Raw genomic sequence first — 22,191 nt, 5'->3', positions numbered from 1 at the left:
GTTTCAAAGTGCGATGTTGCTTGCCAACTATAAACATCTAAACTCCACTTTGTGCATATTAACATCCCTCATTTGACTGGTTAGGGACTTTTTCTTAATAACTCTTGAGTGTAAATAATGTAAAGCACTCCTATTCTCTAAGTTGGTCGAATACACCTTACACTGAATAAACTGTATAGCAAAATCTCTACTGACACATTTCGGTTACTGTGTGGTAAATACTGTACTGTCATAACATACCATGTGTCATGATAAAAAAAAATGTTTTATGAGTTATCTCTGTCCATACAAGTGTGCACCTTTCATACTTTTTTCTAATGATACATATTTAAATGGAAAGCCTTGAAAATGTGTTATAAACAGTGTTGGGGAAAGTTACTTTTAAATGTAATGCATTACAATATTATGGAACTTCATACTACATAAAGTCTTTTTTTTTTTTTTTTTTTTTTTAATAAGTGCATTTTTAAGAGTATGCCAAAATCAGTCCCTTAAGTTTTCCATGATTACACACTCTCTGAATCCAATGCAAAATCAACACAATACTGCATTTTTTATGTAACTGCATAATATTTTATTTTACCACAGAATAATTGTGGTCTCATAAGGTCTCACAATTTTTTTTTATTGTAATTGTGTAACTGAATTATTGGATTTCTGTTCTGTGCACTTATCATTAAACAAAAAAAAAAAAAAAAACCCAAAAAAACTGTAGATTTAATGTTGTACATATTTGTCCTGATGTCTTGTCTTATTTCTAATAAATAATAATATTAAAGTAAAATCACAAAAAAAAAAAAAAATCAGTCGTTTTTATTGCAAAAAAAAACAATAACTAAAAAGTGAAATCCTAGAGGGACTGTAAAAGTGTACTTTTACACAAGGGATGACTTTTTATAGCCTAAAACTTGTGGTCTGAAAAGATTAAAAAGATCTGTCTCTATTCAAGCAGACTGGAAATTTTGAATAGTCTCCAAGATGGCCACCATGCTTCTACATTGATTTTGGCCACATGGCCTGTTCTCTCCTCCCACTGTCCACCCATCACGCTAAGCTAACGGCTGTTTTCCGCCCCATGAGGACCGGATCGAGTCAGCTCTGAGTGTTGGCAGGGCAGTATTGTCGCACATTGTTATTTACTTGCTCAGAAAAAAAGTTGCTTCATTTTGTGTAGGAGAGGCGAGAGTGATTGAACGTTTACTGCAGTGTTTCTGTGTTGTACGTCAGGTGTAGGACAGCATCTCTAATAGCGTGTGTTTAAGGTTAATGTGTCTGGATAACTCAGGCTCTATTATGCTGTAGAGTTCCTCTCACAGCACTCACACTCATGGCTCATAGAAAGTGCTAGTTGACCTGTGTGTGTCACATCTCTGATTCACTTAACAAAACAAACTCAACTATAATGGCCCATTGAAAAAAACACTGCACACCGCTTATCATTGTCAAGCTGAGTTAAATAACAAGCGCGGCAGTTCCCAAAGCCTTCATGACTGCATATCCTTCACAGCATACCATCAAAAGGGGGGGTTCAAGCCTCAAGTTCGAGCATCCCTCAAGTGCAACGAGTCAAGTATCTAGCAGGACTGAATGGGCAGGCAAACTTATGAATTAGGATGATCTGATATTATGTTGATTCTTGCATATTTGGCAACACATTCAAAGTGAAATGTCCAATAAGTGATGCTCTTCATTAGACATTTCATAAAAAAAAGAGTAAATAAACATCATTATGAGCACTGTGACATTATTGAAGAAGCTCATGCAGTTTGAAATGGTTGTCCTGACTATTTCCCTGTGTTTAATGGTGACAGTGGAGACAAATGTGCTGTAAGGTATACTGTTAAAAGTGGTGACTGATTACGCCTCACCCTACTGTGTTATTTTTCAGTTATCCTAATGTTGGAGGTGTAAAAGAATACACAAATTAATAGTCATCGTATATGTTGCCTTGCTGTATCCACAGTGTTCGACAGGTTTATTTGGTGAAATCTGTCGATTTGACCAAGCTAAGGAGAAGCAAAAGCATAAAATGACTTTAGCAACAGGGATTTGATGATTTTGTATGACAGTACTATAAGTCCCCCTGCAGTATTTCATTGCAGAGGAAATAAGAGATGTGGGGTTCTTCAGGTGGTCTGTTGTGGTTTATCTGTAAGTGGGTCAGCTCTAAAGGTGTTAAACCCCTGGTGTGGTCAAATCAGCTTGAAGATGATGGAGTCAGTGGCAACACTGTTCATTTTGCTTCGGTTAAAGCCTCAGGGGTTCCATCAGAACTATGAGCTAGGGAGCCAGAAAAGGGATTGTAGTGAATTCTATGTTAGAGATGAATATTTAGGAAGGCGAGTACCACTATGTGTTCACAATATACAAGTTATCTGAAGCTTAAGGATTTTAAACTGCGTTTTCACCTGATTCATATTCATCTTTATTAAATTACATTTCAACAGTCCAAGTCTGTTAAGAGCTCTTAAAGATCTTGTAGATCTGCAACATGTAGGCTGAAATTAGTTTGTGTCAAAATAGCAATTTTATGTCAGGCCAAAAAAACAAAACTCATTTTCGGATTCATTAGAACACAATTTTTATGTTTTTCTTTTTCTAGAAGATGTCTGATTTGTTAAATGGCTTTTAGCAGACTCCTGGTTTGACTTAATGTTGGCCAGACTTAATGTTTTTCCCAGAAGTGATATACTAACCAGTCTTCTATTGAGCCAGATTATGCATGCAGACAAACAGGGATTAACGATTTTAACCTCACCCACAAGGAATGCCAGATTTCAGGAATTTTCATAATTGATTGACATTAAAATACATGAACATTTAATTGATTAATATTTATTGTTAACCAACAGTATTTAGAAAACAATGTCTGCATGTCGATTCTCCACTCAAGAAGATTGCTTATGTCTTTACAGTGGTCTCTTGATCGGTGTTGACATCTGTGTACTTGCTCTATTTGTACAGCCTGATCCTACTGTTGTGTTTTGCCGTTTTGTGACACTTGACGTCATGGAGCCCCAGAGCTCTTGCATTTGCAAGATTGCAAGATTCAGAGCTTTTGCATTTCTGTATGACCTCATCAGCTTCTGTCTTCCTAACAACTTCCTTTTAAAGTAACACAAGATGGTTGTTCATCACACAGAATGGATCTGATCTGATCTTCTGCTGTAGTAGTGACGCCTCTATGGTGGCTGAGAGAGCTCAACATGCTGCAAGATAAGAAAACATACAAATAAAAAATAAAACTCACACATGCAAATTAAGAAATCATTTTAATCAATTTTAATCAAGCACATGTACATCGAATACTCAAAATACAGAAACACGTGTTCCTGTTTGTGGCTGCGTTGTGAGTATTTGCAATATTTCTGTATTTGGTTGCATAGTGAATATTTCCAGTGCGTTTTTTTTTTTTTTTCTGTATTTCGTTGTGTCATGAGTATTTTCTGTATTTTGTTGCATTTTGATTATTTGCAGCCACTTTTTGTATTTGGATGCACTGTTATTATTTGCAGCCTATTTCTGCATTTGTTGTTGAGTTTGCAGCGTTTCTGCATTTCTTTGTGTTCTCACTATTGGCAGCATTTCCATATTTTTTTGCAATGTGAGTATTTGGAAATTGACGCGTTTCTGCATTTGATGTAATTGTGACAATTTGCACCTTTTTTGTATTTGGATGCATTGTGAGTTGGCAGAGTGTTTCTGTATTTGGGTGCGCTATCAGTACTTGCAGAACATTTATACATTTGTTTGTGCTGAGTTTACAGTTTGTTTCTGTATTGTTATTATTTGCAGCTATTTTCTCTATTTCGTTGTGTTGTGTTTTCAGCTCGTTTCTGTGTTTAGTAGCATTTTGAGTATTTGCTGCTTGTTTCTGTATTTGGGTGCACTGTTAGTGTTTGCAGCCCATTTCTTCATTTGTTTGTTGAGTTTGTAGCATGATTCTGTATTTGTTCACAATGTGAGTATTTGCAGCATTTTGTTGCAATGTAAATATTTGCATTATGTTTCTCTAATTGGTTGTGTTGTATTTGCTGTGCATTTCTGCATTTGGTCACGTTGTGACATGTAGCGTGTTTCTGTATTTGTTTGTATTGATGAAAATGTTTTTTTTAATTTACTGGTGTTTTTTTCCCCCTTTCGATTAGAGCTGCACGATATACCAAAATTATATAAATATCACAAATGTAAATATTGCAGTATGCATACCGCAACACATATGATATCTGAATAAAGTGACGTGACATTCAGCCAAGTATGGTGACCCATACTCAGAATTTGTGCTCTGCATTTAACCCATCCAAAGTGCACACACACAGAGCAGTGAACACACACACACAGCAGTGAACACACACCCGGAGCAGTGGGCAGCCATTTTTGCTGCGGCCCCGGAGAGGAGTTGGGGGTTTGATGCCTTGCTCAAGGGCACCTAAGTCGTGGTATTGCCAGCCCGAGATTCGAACCCACAACATGGTTCCCTATTCTCAGGGAGCCATGGATACATGCATAACCTGAGATGTTCCCTTTTGAAAGGGAACTCCACGCTGCATCCTCTAGAGGAGCACCCTCCATACCGTACGGTATACCAACACTACCTTACTGAGGGATAAGTGTCTAGGTAACTGTTTTCCCAAGTCAGGACTTGAGGAACAGCATCCCTACCAGCAAAACCACTCTGTTCAAACACTTAATTCCCTAAAAAATTAGGCAGAACAGAAACTGCAGTGAATGCATCGCATTAACCCCTTACTAGTAACCCCCCTTTTTTGGCATGGAGACTGAAATTACATACCCAAAATAAAAAGGTTTCTGCTCATGATTCTTTCTGACTAGATACATAATCAACCTTTGTTCACAAAGCTGACACTTTAAAGTTTACTGTTCAGGAATCAGAATCACTCAGACTGCTATGATAATAGAGATATATAAGCTCAAACATAAAAACAAAAATAAAAATATTAAAAACATATGTTTTAAATGTATTTAAAAAATTGTTGATGTAGGAAATGAGTTTGAAAACACAGTGTAGCTAAGGCCACAAGTCTTCCAAAACTTTCATAATCGAATCTGTAAAACTGTGAATTTTATGAAATATTTTCTAAGGCCATGTCATGTGTGTTTTTAGAGAAGGCTAATCAGATTGATTTATGGCCCTTGTCATCCCTGTAAAATCTCACATGTAAACTCTCCTGTGTATTTTGTATGTGTGTTGGCTTTGCAAAACTCCCCATTCATGATTCTATTGTTCTCACCAAACGAGTCTTTCACAGAAATTCACACCTCCGCCAGGTATGACACATTATCCGCATTATTCTTTTATCATTATTCTTTTGTTTTTATTCCACCTTTATTAGCCTTGATTGTGTTTTTTCAGGCTTTACAAAGCAACAAAGCAGCGATCTCACTTCAGTCTCTCTTTGCATTTAGCCCTTATTTATCAAAAGTCTTACTATAAAAATACAACAAAACATTTTCTTACGACCTTACGTGAATTATTGAGACAAAAATGCATTATGAAGAATAAATGCACCCGCTATTAGTAGCATTGGAGCTAACGTTAGCATCAAGCTACATCAGACAATTTATGAAATTATTAGTACACTTTTACTCAAAACTCACTTTAAACCCGATCGAGTGTTTATAATAACTTCCTTTAGCGGTCAGTGGTGGAATTTGGTCGTTTACTGTTGTAAAAATATGTTATTTGTAGCCTTTTTCATCGCTGCACAAGTTAGCATTTCCGATGTACGTTTTCGATTTTTTTTATAAAAACGCCCCAGATCTCAAGAAATTCTCATACCAAGCTTTACTATCGTAATCGCGGGTTTATTATTCGGATATTTCGTGTGTACAGAGGTGTTTCGGTGTTGTTTTGGCCAGATAACTACCAGAAAGTGTGCAGGAAGCATGTGACACGATGTGGCGGTGTCCAGATATGACACTCTAAGAATGACATTGGGAAGGCCCAATCGGAGTCTGAGTCACACACAGCACGAGCTGACAACACAGCAAACACATACACAGATCGCTGGGAGAGGCTGTTTATCATCAGATCGCGTAAATCCGTGGAAAATGAATAGAAATGACGATTCTGTCTGAAGAAATATGAAGTAAACATCAGTAAATATATCCATATATCTCCGCAGATATGCATCTTTGGTCTATAATCCTTATTGACGCTGTTCAGTGAGTCTATGTGAACACAAATAAACCGCTGCTGACGTGACTGAATATGAGTGAGTGGTGAATTTCTATTCAAAATATGGCATAATACGGATTTATTATTTTGCACTCCTGACATAAATTACTATATATCTGTCACTGCAACAATATTTTATCAAAATATTGGTCAAATATCGAAGCTAGAGTCTTTAAACTTTCAATTGATGCACAGTTTGTCCAGATGAAGTAAGACAGTGATGTTTAATGTGCTGTGAAAGTGAAACAATAATAACAATAAACCCTCAGAGGCGAACGTGCTCGTGCAAAAGCTGGCCAAAAAGCTTGAGTACAGACCTCTGCTCTAGTAGCTCCGTGAATGCAACAATGAGCGCATCCTTCTCTCTCGTGAGTCAAACACATATGTGCTTTGTACACAAGGTCTCTTGAAGACAAAAATGAGGATGATGTGTTCTACAGTTGCCCTTTTATATCCGCAGTCGCTCATTTGCTTACATCATAGGCTTTTGCCTGCCAATGTCAAGTTCATTGTCATTTTCATTCATGCTTCAGATACCGATCATGCTGACAGCGTTTCCATAGAGCCCTCTAGAGGATGCAGCATGGAGTTCCTCTTTGCTGTCTCATCTTCCTGTCTGACTCACACCTGAAGAGCACGCACAAGCTGCATCTCACACAACATATCTTCAGTTCTGTCACACATGTGCAAAGCACACGCGCGCGCACACACACACACACACTGAGAAGCTTTTCAGACGGTGCACAAACACCAAGTTATTTTTTCTTTCGCATCTCCTACTTATGTTTGAACAGACACATACACACATAATTATGTCAATGGTACCCATCTCGACAATCATTCTCATAAACACGGTCAGTAAAAATTAATGTAAACAGATGAGAAAGAAATCTGATGTGTATCATTATACTGGATGTGTAGTCTATAAATATGTAGCCTATAAATATGTGCTGCTGAATATGTCACAAATCTTAATCAAACAATAAAACAGCTATAACAAAGATTCATCTAAATTATGTTCATACAATGAACACAATGCATTGTTATTTTACACTTAATTATTAACATTTCTGTACCTGAATGCTATTGTTTATTTTATCTTTGCTTGTAAATTATGTATTTGGTATTTTTTTCCCTCCCCTTCCTTCTTTCTTTCTTTCTTTCTTTTTTACTGACTGTTCACTTGCCTTAAATCATGTTTGAAATTGCTCAGACTATAGCTTTTGCTGTGATATTTGAAGTAATAAATGTCTATGCAAAGCAAAGTCACAATGAAATAAAAAATGTTTGTTTATATGTTCACGTTGTTAAAATTTAATTTTCTGATTTGTGACAATATGTACAAATAAAACACTGCTGGTCACTTTCAAAAGTTGTAGTCATTCTTTCTTTTCCAAGAAATAATGTGAAACAAATTGGTTATATAATTTTAAAATATTTTAAAATGTAATTTTAATGGATTTTTCACACTTTTTTATATAACATTTTAATATAACATTTTTAAACAAGGTATCGCGTATTGTATTTTCTTTCAATATCGCACAGCCCTACTTTTGATACTATGCTCGTACTGTGTGTTTCTTAGATGCTATGGGAAAAGCATCTTTTCTTCTGAACTGAAGCCTTTTTTAATCACGCTCTGAAACTGCACAGCAACTGAATCATGCAGCATATTACAAATTAACCAATGGCTTGGCAGTGCTCCGTGGTGATGAATCTGCTGGCCAAAGGAATTTTAGAATATGTCCCTTCATCCCAGAGTGAGCCAGGCTTCTATAACCGTTACTTCTTCATCCTCAAAAAAGATCTGATCCATCCTCGATCTCAGACATCTGAATCATGCCCTCATGAAAAGGTCATTCAGGATGACAACGCTGAAACAGATCCTTGAGCAAATTCACTCAGGAGACTGGTTCTTTTCTCTGGACCTGAAGGATGCATACTTTCACATCCAGATAGCCCCCAGTCACAGGCAATTCTTGAGATTTGTGTTCAAGGGAGTGGCTTAATAATATACGTTCCTTCCCTTCGGGCTGTCCCTTGCCCCTCGCACTTTTACGAATTGCATGTACGATGCTCTTTTCCCTCTGAGTCAGATGAGCATCCACACTCTCAACTACCTCGATGACTTGCTCATTCTGGCCCAGTCAGAGGCAGAATTAATATCATAGAGGACCCTTCTCCTCTGCCATCTGGAGTGCCTTGGACTCAGGGTCATTTTTGCAAAGAGCACGTTGTTCCCCAGTCACTTAATATTGTTCCAGGGAACAATTTTTGACTCAACCCAAATGAGAGCTGTAGTCGGGCCTGAATGAACTCTGGCCATACGGAGGCTGTTGACCTCCTTTGAGATTGGCACCATTCGCCCTCTCAAAGAGTTTCAGAAGATGCATCGCTACAGTTGGGTGTGCTTCGTATGCACTCCCTTCAGTGCTGGTTGAAACCATGGGTTTCATCCCATGTGTATGCAAGGGCATACTGACTTTCGGCCATTGGTCAAAAAATACTCCCACATCAACAGTCTGGAAATGCTAGCAGTATGTCAAGCCTGACAGTTCTTCCTGCCAGTCCTAAAAGAGCACTATGTGCTTCTTCGATTGGACAACATGTCTGTGGTGTCCTACATAAATCACCAGGGAGCCTTCTAGTGTTGTGCCGATAGACAACAGAATTGACGATAGTCAGAGACAGGGGCGTAGCAGCCATTTTAAAAGTGGGGGGGACAGCTGTATGGTGATTTGACCCAAAGCTGATGTTCATAATAAATTCTAAATAGAATACCAATTGGCATTTTACTTTTTCAAATTTGGGAACATGACATGATAGCTTACAGGAACCTATTTTTGTTAAATCATACTCGAAATTTAAAAATACTGCAGGACTTTGAGACCAATGGGAGACCATCTATAATTTTTTTTTTTTTTTTTTTTTTTATGAAATAAAGATATTTTATGATATTTACAATATTTCAGTTGCACTACATTTGAACAATAACTTTTTTTTTTAACAGTTGGACAAAAACAGGTGTTAAATGAGTATACAGATTACATCTACAGTAATTTTATACAACATACATTTTATGAAAAATATGAGACAGATAATCTGTGAAAAAATCAAGCTCCTCTGGCTCCTCCCAGTGTCCTATTGCCATTTGCAGAAATACATCACTCCCGGTAAAAAACCAAAACAACCAATCAGAGCTGCGGTCCGTAACTTTGTTTGTGTTCAAAATGTAGAAGAATGTATATAATAAGCGAGTACAACATGAATCTATTTTCCAAACCGTGTTTTTGGCTTGTCCTGAATCACTAGGGTGCACCTATAATAAGTGTTTATATTCTGACTATTTTAGATTGCTTCGGGGATACCGCGGCGGAGTAACCCAGATACAAATCTCACCTGTACACATTCTGGAGAGGTTGAGCAACTGCCCCCTCTCTCTGCCAGTGACGTCACAGCCAGCCTTTCCTGCAGACTAGTTAGGACATAAAGTAACAGTTATGAATTAAAAGAATTAAATTTTTTTATAAAGTATTTTAAGATATTCGTTGCAAAACAAATATGATTTATTGTGAAATGATAATTTTACTCCGCGAGCAGCACGTAGACAAACAAAAGACAGCAGAAACCAATAATATTGTTACGTCTTATTTAGCAGACGCTTTTATCCAAAGTGACAATTAGGAGAGCATTTAACACACTGAATCCGGCGCGACGTGACAAGGTCCATACGGGTTCAATAGGTTAAATCATAACATGAAAACTTTATCGCGCGATTCGTGTCATCGCGACATACTGTAACATACTTACAGTGTGTGTTTGAAAAAAGGATGTAATCGTCCTTTGCTTTTTTCTGGGGTGCATTTTATCCCAGACGGCCTAATAGCAAAGTGAACAAACGAACGAACGAAAATTCAGAAGAGCAACAAGAGATTTGAAGCTCATAGCAGACGCGCCCAGGAGATGATTCGCTCTGTGATTGGCTGAATGTTACTTCACTCAAATCTAAGTAACAAATCAGAGAACACTACAGGAAATATTCACGCTGGATCCTAAAAAAAAAAAAAAAAAAAATTAGCAGGGGTCAGAATCACCTGTTTCTAAAAGTGCGGGGGACGTGTCCCCCCCATCCCCCCCGGTTGCTAGGCCCTTTGTCAGAGATATCGAGAGCAGCTTCCTCTGTCGATAATCAAGACGATATTAGCCTCATTCTCCTATTAATGTATTAGATTATAATAATAACTTTTTTTTTTAGACGGCCTATTACAATTTGGCTATAAACTGCCCAGCTATTTCACTTCAGCACCGTTTTTTTCTCTCTCTCACACACACACACACACACATTTAATGGCTGGTAGCTACACGACAACGCGCTCTTCTCAAACATGAGAGATTAACTTTTTCTTGGCGTTACAAATAAAGTAAAGACAAAATAATTACAAGGCAGTAGAGCGAACTTATCCATAGTGATTATCACGTAGTCCTTCTCTAAAAAAAGTCTGATCACTTAACTAACAACACATACTATGTGGTGATGACGTATACGTGAGAACATCTATGGATTATAAATTCGCTTTGCCGCCTTGTTATTATTTTCATACACTGCACACAATAATGTGATGCCTGCAAAATACATAGTTTTGGCCATTACAAAGTCTCCACCCACAAACAGATGTACATCGTCTGCAGATATAAGGAATTTCAAGTAATCTGAATGTCACTGCACACTCTCTGTGCGATCATACTGTGTTCACAATGTGAGGTCACTGCACACTCACTGTGCACTCATACTGTGGACAATGTGAGGTCACAGTATACTCACTGTGCACTCATATTTTGATCTCACCATGTGAGACCACTGTCATATCAATGTGTCATTCTGTAAAGTGTGCTCTAAAAGTTCTCTAATATTGGTCAGTAATATCACAAGCAGTGGAATTTCATCTTTTCTTTCCATAAAAGTATTTCTACAATTTGGTTTCCTTGTTTATTTTGATTTATTTCAAGTTAGGTGGTGGCATTTGACAAACATTTCAATTTAACAGATATATTTTGCTTCTGTTGTTGTTTTCTTGACTCCTTTTCGGTTCTTTACTTCGATTTCTTTGTATCCTTGAACTTGACACATCCTGAAACACAAATAATAATATGTTATTGCTATCAGTTGCTAACATCCTTACAGGTGAAAATAACTATTAGTTAAACAAAATATGACATAAATCATGCATCCATGCTTCCACAAAACATGCATGTGTTACTGGAATATGATCCCGAGTTAGTAATGTAGTATAGTAATGATCTGATTTGGGAAGTATAACACAATGTACGACTAAACTGAACACACTTATGATTTTAGATGCTGACTGCAAACACCAACTGAACGTAGGCTAACTGGCTCTGATATATTTGGTTGTGAGTTGTAAGTATCAAATTACATTCATAATCAGTCTTACAGTCGCGGTGTGTTACTGGCTGAGCTAACAAGATTACTGGTTTACATGTACCTGGCTAACACGTGTACCTGGCTAATTTGCTAACATGGGGCCAGGCCAAAGTGAATATTGGCATTATAATGTCATATCAGTGTCATATAAATTTTTTTCGTTACCGCTGTGCCCTGCGGTTGTCTTGAGTTCGAATCCTTCATAAATTTCAACTTCTCTTCTTGTCAGATCTAAACTATCCAATCATAATAAAGGCAAACATTACGAAAAACCTTGCGAAATCATTTATGTAGAGAAATGAAAAAAGGAATAAAAAGGAGTTGATGTCTCTTTATACTCTAGACATGTAGAACATAAAATGAGGGTCCTTTGAGTTCACAATGAGTTCACATATTACTCACACTGTGAGGTTCGCAGTATTAGCATCGTTTGAACTCACAATGCGGTCACACACTACTCACACAGTGAGGATCACAGTATGAGGATCCTGTGATGTCACTGTGATCATCACATGATCTCACGTGTTGACTGGGTTGAGCTCTCTCAGCCACTGTTGGCCTCACACAGTCAGTGATATTTATTGTACAGTGATGAAATTGAACACATATGGGTTTTAACTGAACAAGTAAATATTTTCTAATGTATTAAACTAATCCATGTACAGTTTTGTGGCCAAAAATATAGCAGAAAACTCAGCCAATCAAAGTCAAGCATTCCAAAAAGCTGTGAGTTCTGAAAAGTTTCTATCACTCATGGATGTTTGGGAATTTGTGATTGACAAGAGAAAAATAAATAAAAGGAAGAATAGTTTTTGGCTTCTTCTTCATCTTTTCTTTACTGACAGGAACTAAGAGGGATATAACACCGGATTGGGAGCTCAAATCCTCAGTCGTGTCCGCAGGCAGCCAGCATGCTGCTCTCTTCCTAATAGCATGCTAAGAACAGTACATTTGGGCTCTTGTTGAAGGATATCAAGAAAAGATTTAGTGACGAGAACAGATCCTTTTATCTTTCTAACCCCTCTCTCACACACACACCTATACACACATACACTGTTTGCCTTCAACTATCAATCAATTTGTCTCCCTTAGGTTCAGCATACATAGTTATTATCAGTGATGACTGCCAAGGGATGCATCACTATTACAAATTCTGATAGTTCAGGTTAGTGATTTTAACAATCCCTGAACTTGGAGTTAGTCTATTTTAACTGGTGGACTTGTATGCAACCACCAAAACACGCTATCAAACACAGGAAACACAAGCAAACACACACACACACAAAAACATGCTAAAACACATAATGCTGTGGCAGTATGGATATGAAGCTGTCACCTCCTGTGATGGTGTGTGTGTGTATAGCTGTAATCTGACAGTGTGTTTTAGTGTGTGTGTTAGTGCTCTTTAATAAAGCTTCAGTGTGTATTATGTGTGGCCTCAGCATAAGACTGATCCTCTATCCCAGCAGCCAGCATCTGGATATGTTACGAGTGATTTTTGCAGCTAAGCTCAGAGAGGGGGTGGTGGGGTGGTTATGGGTGGCTCAGACACATAATGATGTAGTGTGCTGTGCCACCTGGTGGGTATTCACTAGGGCAGAGAGATGAGGAATAGAAAGACGTGGGCATCTTATGTAAGAAGAAGAATAAACTCCCTACGAAAAATCCCTTCTGTCTCTTCATGCCTGCAACCTTTATACAGTTGCCTGGAAATTAATAGTCATGAAATAATTAAGATGAATGATTTTTCTTTCATTGTATTAATTATTGTGTTCATGCCAGGTACGGATACTTCACAGGGTAGAATAACATTATAAATCATTATATAAATATGAACATTTATGATCATAAACTCAAAAGTGTGTGAATAGTTATAATGCTCAAGACTATAAAACACGAGAATAAAGACATCCGATGCAACATGAGTAGATGTAGTCTAAAATGTAACACTTTTCATTTATTTCACATCACACATAAGTCGTGAATTCCGCAATAGTTCTTGCTTAATTGTGCTGGGACACTTTTTGCACCTAATCATAAATTTGGATGAGATTTTTTGACCGTTCATTTCTGACCCTGGTGCCAACCTCAATTATAAGTACTGCTAGGAGGGTGTAACAAAAAAAAAAAAGATATCTTGATTGTCTGGGATTTTATCAATAATGATAATAAGACAATATTTTGCTGAGAGTGTTATTATGCTGGTAACTTAAGGATTGCCGTGGAAAGCTGACTCTTAAAGTTTTTTATATTTTTCATATTCTGTGTGGTCAGTTTACCGCAGTGATAGAAATTATTCTTTTATTGATTTTTACATTGTATGGGCATTTTAACCTTTATAAAGCCATTTTTATTTTTCTGAAAGTGTTCATCATCCAAATTCTTAGATTTAATCAATCAGTCATTTAGAATAAAAAGACATTTGGGCTGTTACTGAGGAAATTAAATCAGTATCAACAAAATTCATCTTTGCAATGCAGATGAAACACACAAGCTTTATCTGAAGAGTCATTCACTGTTTAATGCAAAACATGAATGCATTTAACCTGCACATGCAGAAATAATGTTTTTATATATCAGAAGCACATTGGAAACTGTAATATAATTTAATGTTATTCACATGTGTTTCATAAAAACATAATCCTTTCTGGATTACAATCCACCATCAAAATGGTAAAAAGAATTGTTATAGCTGCTGGGAGAAACGGCTATAAACAATCCACCTGCAGGATCCTCACATGCGATAGCCTAGTGACCGGGACAACTTTACAGACGTGACATAATGACACAGTCCCATGTGCAAATTTTTCTGCGAAAACCTACTTAAAAATCTGTATGTAATCGTGCTGATTTCTGGTGAGATTGATTAACTTTATGAAATGATATGTACACACATTTTCTGTGCCTATATCTTTCATTTTGTGTGCATTCTAATTGCATTTTAATAAACTGAATCATGTAGTGAAAGAATGCTCTCTACAATACTTCAAATAAAATATACTTAAGTAAAAGTAAAAATACAGATTTTAAAAATATATTTTAAAAAGTAAAAGTACAAAAAAATCTACTCAATTACAGTAACGCAAGTAAATGCAATTAGTTACTTTCTACCTCTAGTAGTATAGTTCTGTCATAACAACTCTTGGAGGGTTTTAGCAAGGCAATATTCATGTTAATGTGTTTTGTCTTGGAGGAATAGATCTGCTATGCTGTTTCTGTGGCAGAACAAATACTCAGATTCGATACTGCCAATAAATCCACAGACATGCTGCTCTGATGCTGCATGTAGGAAATACTGCTGCACATATAACTATTGCTGTGACTGTCACCGTGACAACCGCATCACTGCGGTGGGTGGTCTATTGCCACAGGCGGTAGTGAATGTGACGTCACACAATCTATAACAAGCATAATGCATAGCTTTGTATACAAGTGTAATAACATTGACAGTTGTTGTTTTATTTAGATTATAAGTCTATGTTAATTTACAAATTACCTCAAACGTCATATGGAATTTCCTTTAGATCAGGATTCCTACTAGGTTCGCAGGTTTGAGCGCATGAAAATACAGTTTATTCTGCATTCAGCAAACTAATTTCATGTTGAGCGATGGACCTTGTTGGAAAACAAATAATACATTGCTGATCTGATGCCATCTCCATTCATGTCCCCCATCTGTTAAAATTTTAATTTTAATCTGTTAAAATTTGTTAAATCTGTTTAATCTGTTAAAAGTCTCTTCAAGTTCCCATGAATGCAAAAGATAGGCTGGTCAGGTTTTTATGGTGAGGCTTTCTCCAAACTGGCCAAATACAAATGAGACAGCAGTAAATGTAAAATGCTAAATGAAATGTGGAAACATGCGCAAACAATTCTTATTCCATAGTAAGAGCATGCAGACCAGGAGTTAATGCACCCGCTTGGTGGTGGAACAGTGAGCCGTATCTACACTTGACAGTTGTTACGCCTCGTCGCAACACAACAGGTTGAGTCTGTCTAAAGCACATTTTAAATTTGTGTACATCATAAAAGGATGAGGCATCAGTTTACTGTTACTCATGTCACGTTGCATTCCGTATAGACAACATCACTAATTATAATGGGTTATATCGCCTATTTTGTCATGCTGCTCTGGGCCTCACCGCTCGCACCCGGTGTAGACAGGATGTATTTAACATTATTATTTCAGGCTTTTTTCTTATTTAACTGTATAATTTCTTTATATTTATTTTAGTGTTTTGCAGGCTTCGTGTTCACTGATGGAAGGGCTAAAAGAAACACGTGTGTTAATAAATGATCGAACCTATTTTATTTATATTTTGTGTTTCATTATATATATATATATATATATATATATATATATATATATATATATATATATTAATATAAAAAAAATATTTATTTAATTGACATAAAATCTGCCACTGTAACATATACTACATATAACATATGAAATAAACCCCCATATTTAAATTAATTTAAATGTAAATTAAATTTAAATGTATGCATTTAACAGACGCTTTTATCAAAAGCAACTCACAGTGCATTCAGGCTGTCAATTTCATCATGTGTTGCCGGGAAAAGGAAACACATATATAACATACTTTTTACAAATATATACAGGTGGAGCTGGGGAAGGAGGAGGGTTTCTGAGGCACACTGCAACTACTACAGCAAGCACTAGCAAAGTATCTGAATGCTGAGCAGCAAGCTCATTGGCTCCTGATGTGAAAAAAAAAAAAAAGCAGTTGTGCCATGTGACTAATCAGGTAATTGCGTCAAATAAAAACCAAATGGCCTGTGTCATCTAGGAGTTTCAAGACAGAACTTTGTATTTACATGTAGTTTGTATAAAAAGAGTGCTTCTGTGCATGCACGTACTGTAACTACAGCACACACTTCATTCAGATTAAAACTGAATCAAATATCCAAGTAAAAACAGTAACTGTTGTATCCTTTCCGTGTTACGAATGGTTTTCTACATCCTTACAAATATGTATCAATATAAAAACTGAAAGTATCGGTATGAAACTATATTCAAATGGATTTTATTTGCCAATTTAAGTATATATTAATCACAATCCATGATCTGATTATGAAATAAGTGTCAGGTTGTGCAGAATTATGTAATAGGCAGCAGGCCTGCTTCTGTTTTATTTGCAGGACCACTGGTGTCACATCAGTGCGTCTGTGTATGTGACATGTGAGGAGACCCTCAAGCTCTGGCTGTGGAAATAAAATAGGTCAGGGAAAAATGTTTAATGTCTGTTACCCACAAGAGAGAGAGAAAGAGCACTTACAGCTGGAAATACAGCACACCCACTCCATTCTAATGTAACATGACAGAATGAGTCAATTAGACCGGGAATGACCATGCAGATGAGTAACGAAATGAAAAGAGAACACTTGAGGATTTATTCAGTCTAATCTTTTTAAACACTGTGTTGTCACAATTAATGTGGTCATCTGGGACATGCTCTCTCCCACATGCATTCACTTTAAGTTTGCTCTCTATAAAGAGTTTCTCTTTTGTATTTTCAACTCTGTTATTTGTAATGTTTACTGTGCATTGCATAATTAGATGTTTCCTGGCCCGTTCTCAGGAAAAACATAACACTGTTCAAAATCAATATTCAATATTCAGTAAGTCAATAATGTCAATACAGTTTTGTTTTTGTTCCCCCAAAACTATATTGAACAATTATGCAGTGTTGGCAGTAGCATCGCTGCAAGCAGTGAAGCTACTAGTTTTACTACATTTCTCACTAGCGTGGTCGTAGCTTTGCTGCTTTCTGAATCAAATAGCTTTTCAGTAGAGAAGCACTTTTTTTTACCAAGTAGTACGGTAGCTTACACACAAGCTAAATTTTCGCAAGCATTTCTGAAGCTCAAACTTCCGAGGGCGCCACTTGATCATGTTTACGGTGGATGGCAACCAACCAGCTTTATGATGCATTACTGCCACCTTCTGCTCCGGACTGTACCACTCCTCGACCAGTCACGCAAAAAAAAATAACTTTTTGAAATGATGGCAGAGGGTGAGGTCGGAGAACAGTTGATCCCGAGGAGCGAGTCGCCGTGGCCATACAAAAACAGGGCGTACCTCGACAAGTACATGACACTGACCAAGATAACATAGAGAAAATATGTTTTCAGATGCTTATTGTGCAACCCCAGATTGAACCTGCTTTCAACTTCAAAGACATCAAACACAAATTTGAGGACAAATATTCAGGTGATTCCTAAATACACAACTATCACAATTCAGTCTTCAAACACAAACTAAGCACTTTCTAGCTAACCTTTTTCTATCTATTGGTAGAAAAAAAAGCATTTTCCCTTGTTAATAAAAAGAAAATCACATTTCAGATATGTTGTAAACAAAGGGGAAAATAGCACATGCCCCCGTGCTAAATTAAGAAATTGAGAATTTAAAAACCCTATTAAAGTTTGATTTAAATCATTGATATGATTATATTATTTAATTATAATTTAAATGTAATCACGATTATATTTTCACATAATGTTATTTTGTATGATTTAATGTAGAAAACATTAAATCAGAAAATAAATCAATTTAGCTGCGTTTCCAAAGACATTCACATTCACATTCACAATCTGGAACAGGTTGTGCTGAAATATGTGACTTTTTTTTTTTTTTTTATAAACACCTCTTGTAAAAATTATCAGGGTCCAGCCTGCCCATATCCTATGTGTGATACTCTCGTACATTTACACACACACTTTGTGTGTTTTGTTGTAGTTGTTGTTGTTGGTACTGTTTGGAGGTCTTAATTGTTTTGCTACTGATGTTTGAACTTAGTTGAGCTTGAATTAACTTGCATTTTGTTCTGCAAAGGTCTATATTAAGCATGCCCATGCAAACAGGTGTGTACACATACTTGTGCATACATTATTACACGGATTACATGTATTTTGATTGTTTTTGTTGGCAAATTGATAAGGAACACAATAAACTGTCACAATGATCAAGTCTTGAGATCCAAGTGCGGGGGCAAAAATTGTTTATTTTGCATATCTCAGTATAGCAAGCAATGAGAAATGTAGGGAGACGATGGCATAACTCCAGATGAATATCGTCCAGGCCGCTCAAGCTGCAGTGACTCTAACCAAGCGCAGGAATCCCAGTTGGGCGAGCAATAAAGTCCAGAAAATATCAACTGGAAGAAGAGGAACAACAACTAGACAGGAGAGACAGACGAGAATTAACAAATCAACAACACGAACAGGATTGCCAGCCAACTTAAAGGCTCATAGACCGCAGCTGCAGTGCTAGTTAACAGACGCACACAATCAGACAGAGACGCAAGATGAATGCACAGACCCATGAACCATGATAATAAAGAATTGAACTAAACAATTACACCTGCCTATCTGTTTGACTGACAGATTTTAGCACTGAGATAGCATTGACTTGTAATAAAACGTGTTCAACATAAAAATTGAATTTTAAAAGTAGGTTAGATGTAGCAAGCTACTGTTGATGTAGCTAAGCTTACTACATTTCCAAGGGGGGTAGCTTCAGTGTAGTGAAGCTTCATTTACTGTAGAGTAACTGGTAGCCTAGCTCAGTACATTTTCTAAGTAGCTTGCCCAACACTGCAATTATGTATCATAAGGCTAATATCAATGTAATAAATAGTGTAATAATGATAGTAATTTGATTACACTTTATTTTATCCTTGGTACTCAAGAGACTGCCCTCTACTCAAATGGGGGGGGGACTGATCACTGTGGCCAGGGGTACTTGGGGGTGAGGACAGACAGATGAGGTGAGAGAAAAGGAGACAGAAGGAGGAGGAGTGACAGAGACGAGGGAGGGGAGAGAGGAGAAAGAAAAAAAAATTCCGGTTCCCAGACACACTGCTGCCTGGCCTTCCACCAGCTGGGTGAACTCTTCCGCAGTGCCTGGCACGACACTCCTCCGGTGTCCGGTGGATGGCGATGGTTCCTCTGGTTTCAGTCAGCTGGCTGGAGTCCCCCGTTCCCTGCTCCTCCCCATTCTGGCAAATGGCCTCCTGTTCATCGGTGGCTAGTCCTCCAATACCTCACGGATGGCAGCCATCACTCCACATCTCAGGCGGCTGGTAGCGAGCTTGTCCATGCCCCAGGCAACTCACTCCAGCACACTGCCTCGAGCATCCACAGCGGCAGAGTCCTTCTCCCTGCTCAATGGCACCGCGCATTCACCACAGCGCACCCCTTCTTCCTCCCAGGTTTAGGCACCAATGCAACACAGATTGTAGGACGGGAACCCATTTAAATGAAAATTTTAATAATTACATAAACAAGCACAAACAAAACCAAAAACACAAAATAAAATTTAGGGCTAGTTCTCTCTCCTCCTTCACTGTCATAACTCCTCTTTTGAATCCTTCCGGAGATCCTCCATGGGACTCGAGACCGGTGAGTGGTGCAGGTGTCGCTCATTTCCAATCACTCCACTGGCCTCGATCCATTCCCATGGCTCTCAGCCCGCCCCACTCGTCACATCTACCAACTGAGCTATACGAAATCCAAATTATGGCACAGAAAAGGAGTACAAAGCATTAATATGAAAGTGTTGCCAATAGAGGAGCAATTGCAGTAAACGCTCTGATGGGTTGTATTTCGAGGATTTGGTTAAACGACCTATACAGTTGTATTGGTCGAAGGACATGTTTTCAATTCAATTTTCAATTCAAGTTTATTTGTATAGCGCTTTTTACAATACAAATCGTTACAAAGCAACTTTACAGAAAATTATGTTTCTACAATATTTAGTAGTAGCTAGTAGTTTGTGCCCGTTTGACAGGATTTTAGAAAAAATTAAAAATAAAATAATAATACAAGACGTAGTCAGCTAGACGATGAACTATCAATATTAGTAATTAATAGTTATTATATGATGCAGTCACACATTTAGCAATAATTGTTAGTTCTGTTTGTTGATTCAGGGTTAACATCATCTGAGGTCCTCTGAGGGTCAGCATCATCTCTTCTCAGGTGTTCTGGATCCAGACTGGAGCTTGTGTAAATCCTACCGTGGCAAAACATAGAAACAAAATAGAGACATCATTAGCATAGCTGCTGATCCAACACAGTCAAATTAGTTTAACCCAAGCTAATGAATAAAAATGCACATTTGATCAGATGCAACTACACTCACAATTTAAAAGATACATTATTCGTATGCTTGGTGAAAGAGATGCGTTTTTAATCTAGATTTAAACAGAGAGAGTGTGTCTGAACCCCGAACATTATCAGGAAGGCTATTCCAGAGTTTGGGAGCCAAATGTGAGAAAGCTCTACCTCCTTTAGTGGACTTTGCTATCCTAGGAACTACCAAAAGTCCAGCGTTTTGTGACCTTAGGGTGCGTGATGGGTTGTAGCGTGGTAGAAGGCTAGTTAGGTACGCAGGAGCTAAACCATTTAGGGCCTTATAGGTAAGTAATGATAATTTGTAACTGATACGGAACTTAATAGGTAGCCAGTGCAGAGACTGTAAAATTGGGGTAATACACTCAAAAAAATATTTAACCCCAAAAGTTAAAACTTATTTAATTCAATTAGATGTAAATTTTCCATCCAATGTAATCACATAAATCCAACGCAAAAGTTAATATTTGTTTAAGCTTCACCTTTTCATGTTCAGTTAACGTAAATGAATTAAATACATTTTATGAAAACTGATGAACTGTGATTTAAGCTTGTATAATACATAAACTTTACTCATTTTCAATAACTTATTGTTACTTGCTTTATATAAGCACCTTACATTTTCTTAATTCTATTGAATAAATGGACAAAACATGTTACATTTTCAAACCTTTATTGTTGTAATTGAAAGTGACAAAAGTGAAAGTGACGTGACATTCAGCCAAGTATGGTGACCCATACTCAAAATTTGCGCTCTGCATTTAACCCATCCGAAGTGCACACACACAGATCAGTGAACACACACACACTGTGAACACACACTCGGAGCAGTGGGCAGCCATTTATGCTGCGGTACCCGGGGTGGCAGTTGGGGGTTCGATGCCTTGCTCAAGGGCACCTAAGTCGTGGTATTGAAGGTGGAGAGAGCACTGTACATGCCCTCCCCCCACCCACAATTCCTGCAGGCCCGGGACTCGAACTCACAACTTTTCGATTGCCAGTTCGACTCTAACCATTGGGCCGCAACTTCCCTATTTTTATAATTTTAGCTAACTTGGCAGGTCCTCAACCCAACCACAAGCTCCACACTTCACCACAACGGTAACTCGCACAAAATACACCAATATAAAGTCTTTTAAAATGCCCATATAATAGAGCATTAGACATGAAAAAGTCTCCTTATTATCACATTTTACTAAAAACTGCATAAAATAACACTTTATTTCAACATTTTCTCTCCCCATATCCAGTCCTGTGCAAAGCATGATGGGAAGTGTAAAACTTATTTTGAGGTACTTGATTGAAACATGTTCTTTCAAAATGAAAACTTTATGTTAAACCAACGAGTCACAGTTTTAAGTCAGTTTAACATGACACAATCATGTTGAAC

The 22,191-nt window shown here is 37.4% G+C and overlaps 1 protein-coding gene across 2 annotated transcripts in view; it reads left to right on the top strand.

The window, feature by feature from the left end:
- Window positions 1-22,191, top strand: part of prkcab (protein kinase C, alpha, b) — a 200,681-nt gene that overhangs the window by 31,546 nt on the left and 146,944 nt on the right. The gene's annotated exons all lie outside the window — the stretch shown is intronic.

The sequence above is a fragment of the Carassius gibelio genome, chromosome B3 (assembly GCF_023724105.1).
Source record: "Carassius gibelio isolate Cgi1373 ecotype wild population from Czech Republic chromosome B3, carGib1.2-hapl.c, whole genome shotgun sequence".
In the NCBI taxonomy this organism is placed as follows: Eukaryota; Metazoa; Chordata; class Actinopteri; order Cypriniformes; family Cyprinidae; genus Carassius; species Carassius gibelio.
The sequence above is the reverse complement of the archived record's forward strand: the minus strand, read 5'-3'. Positions and strand labels throughout refer to the sequence as shown.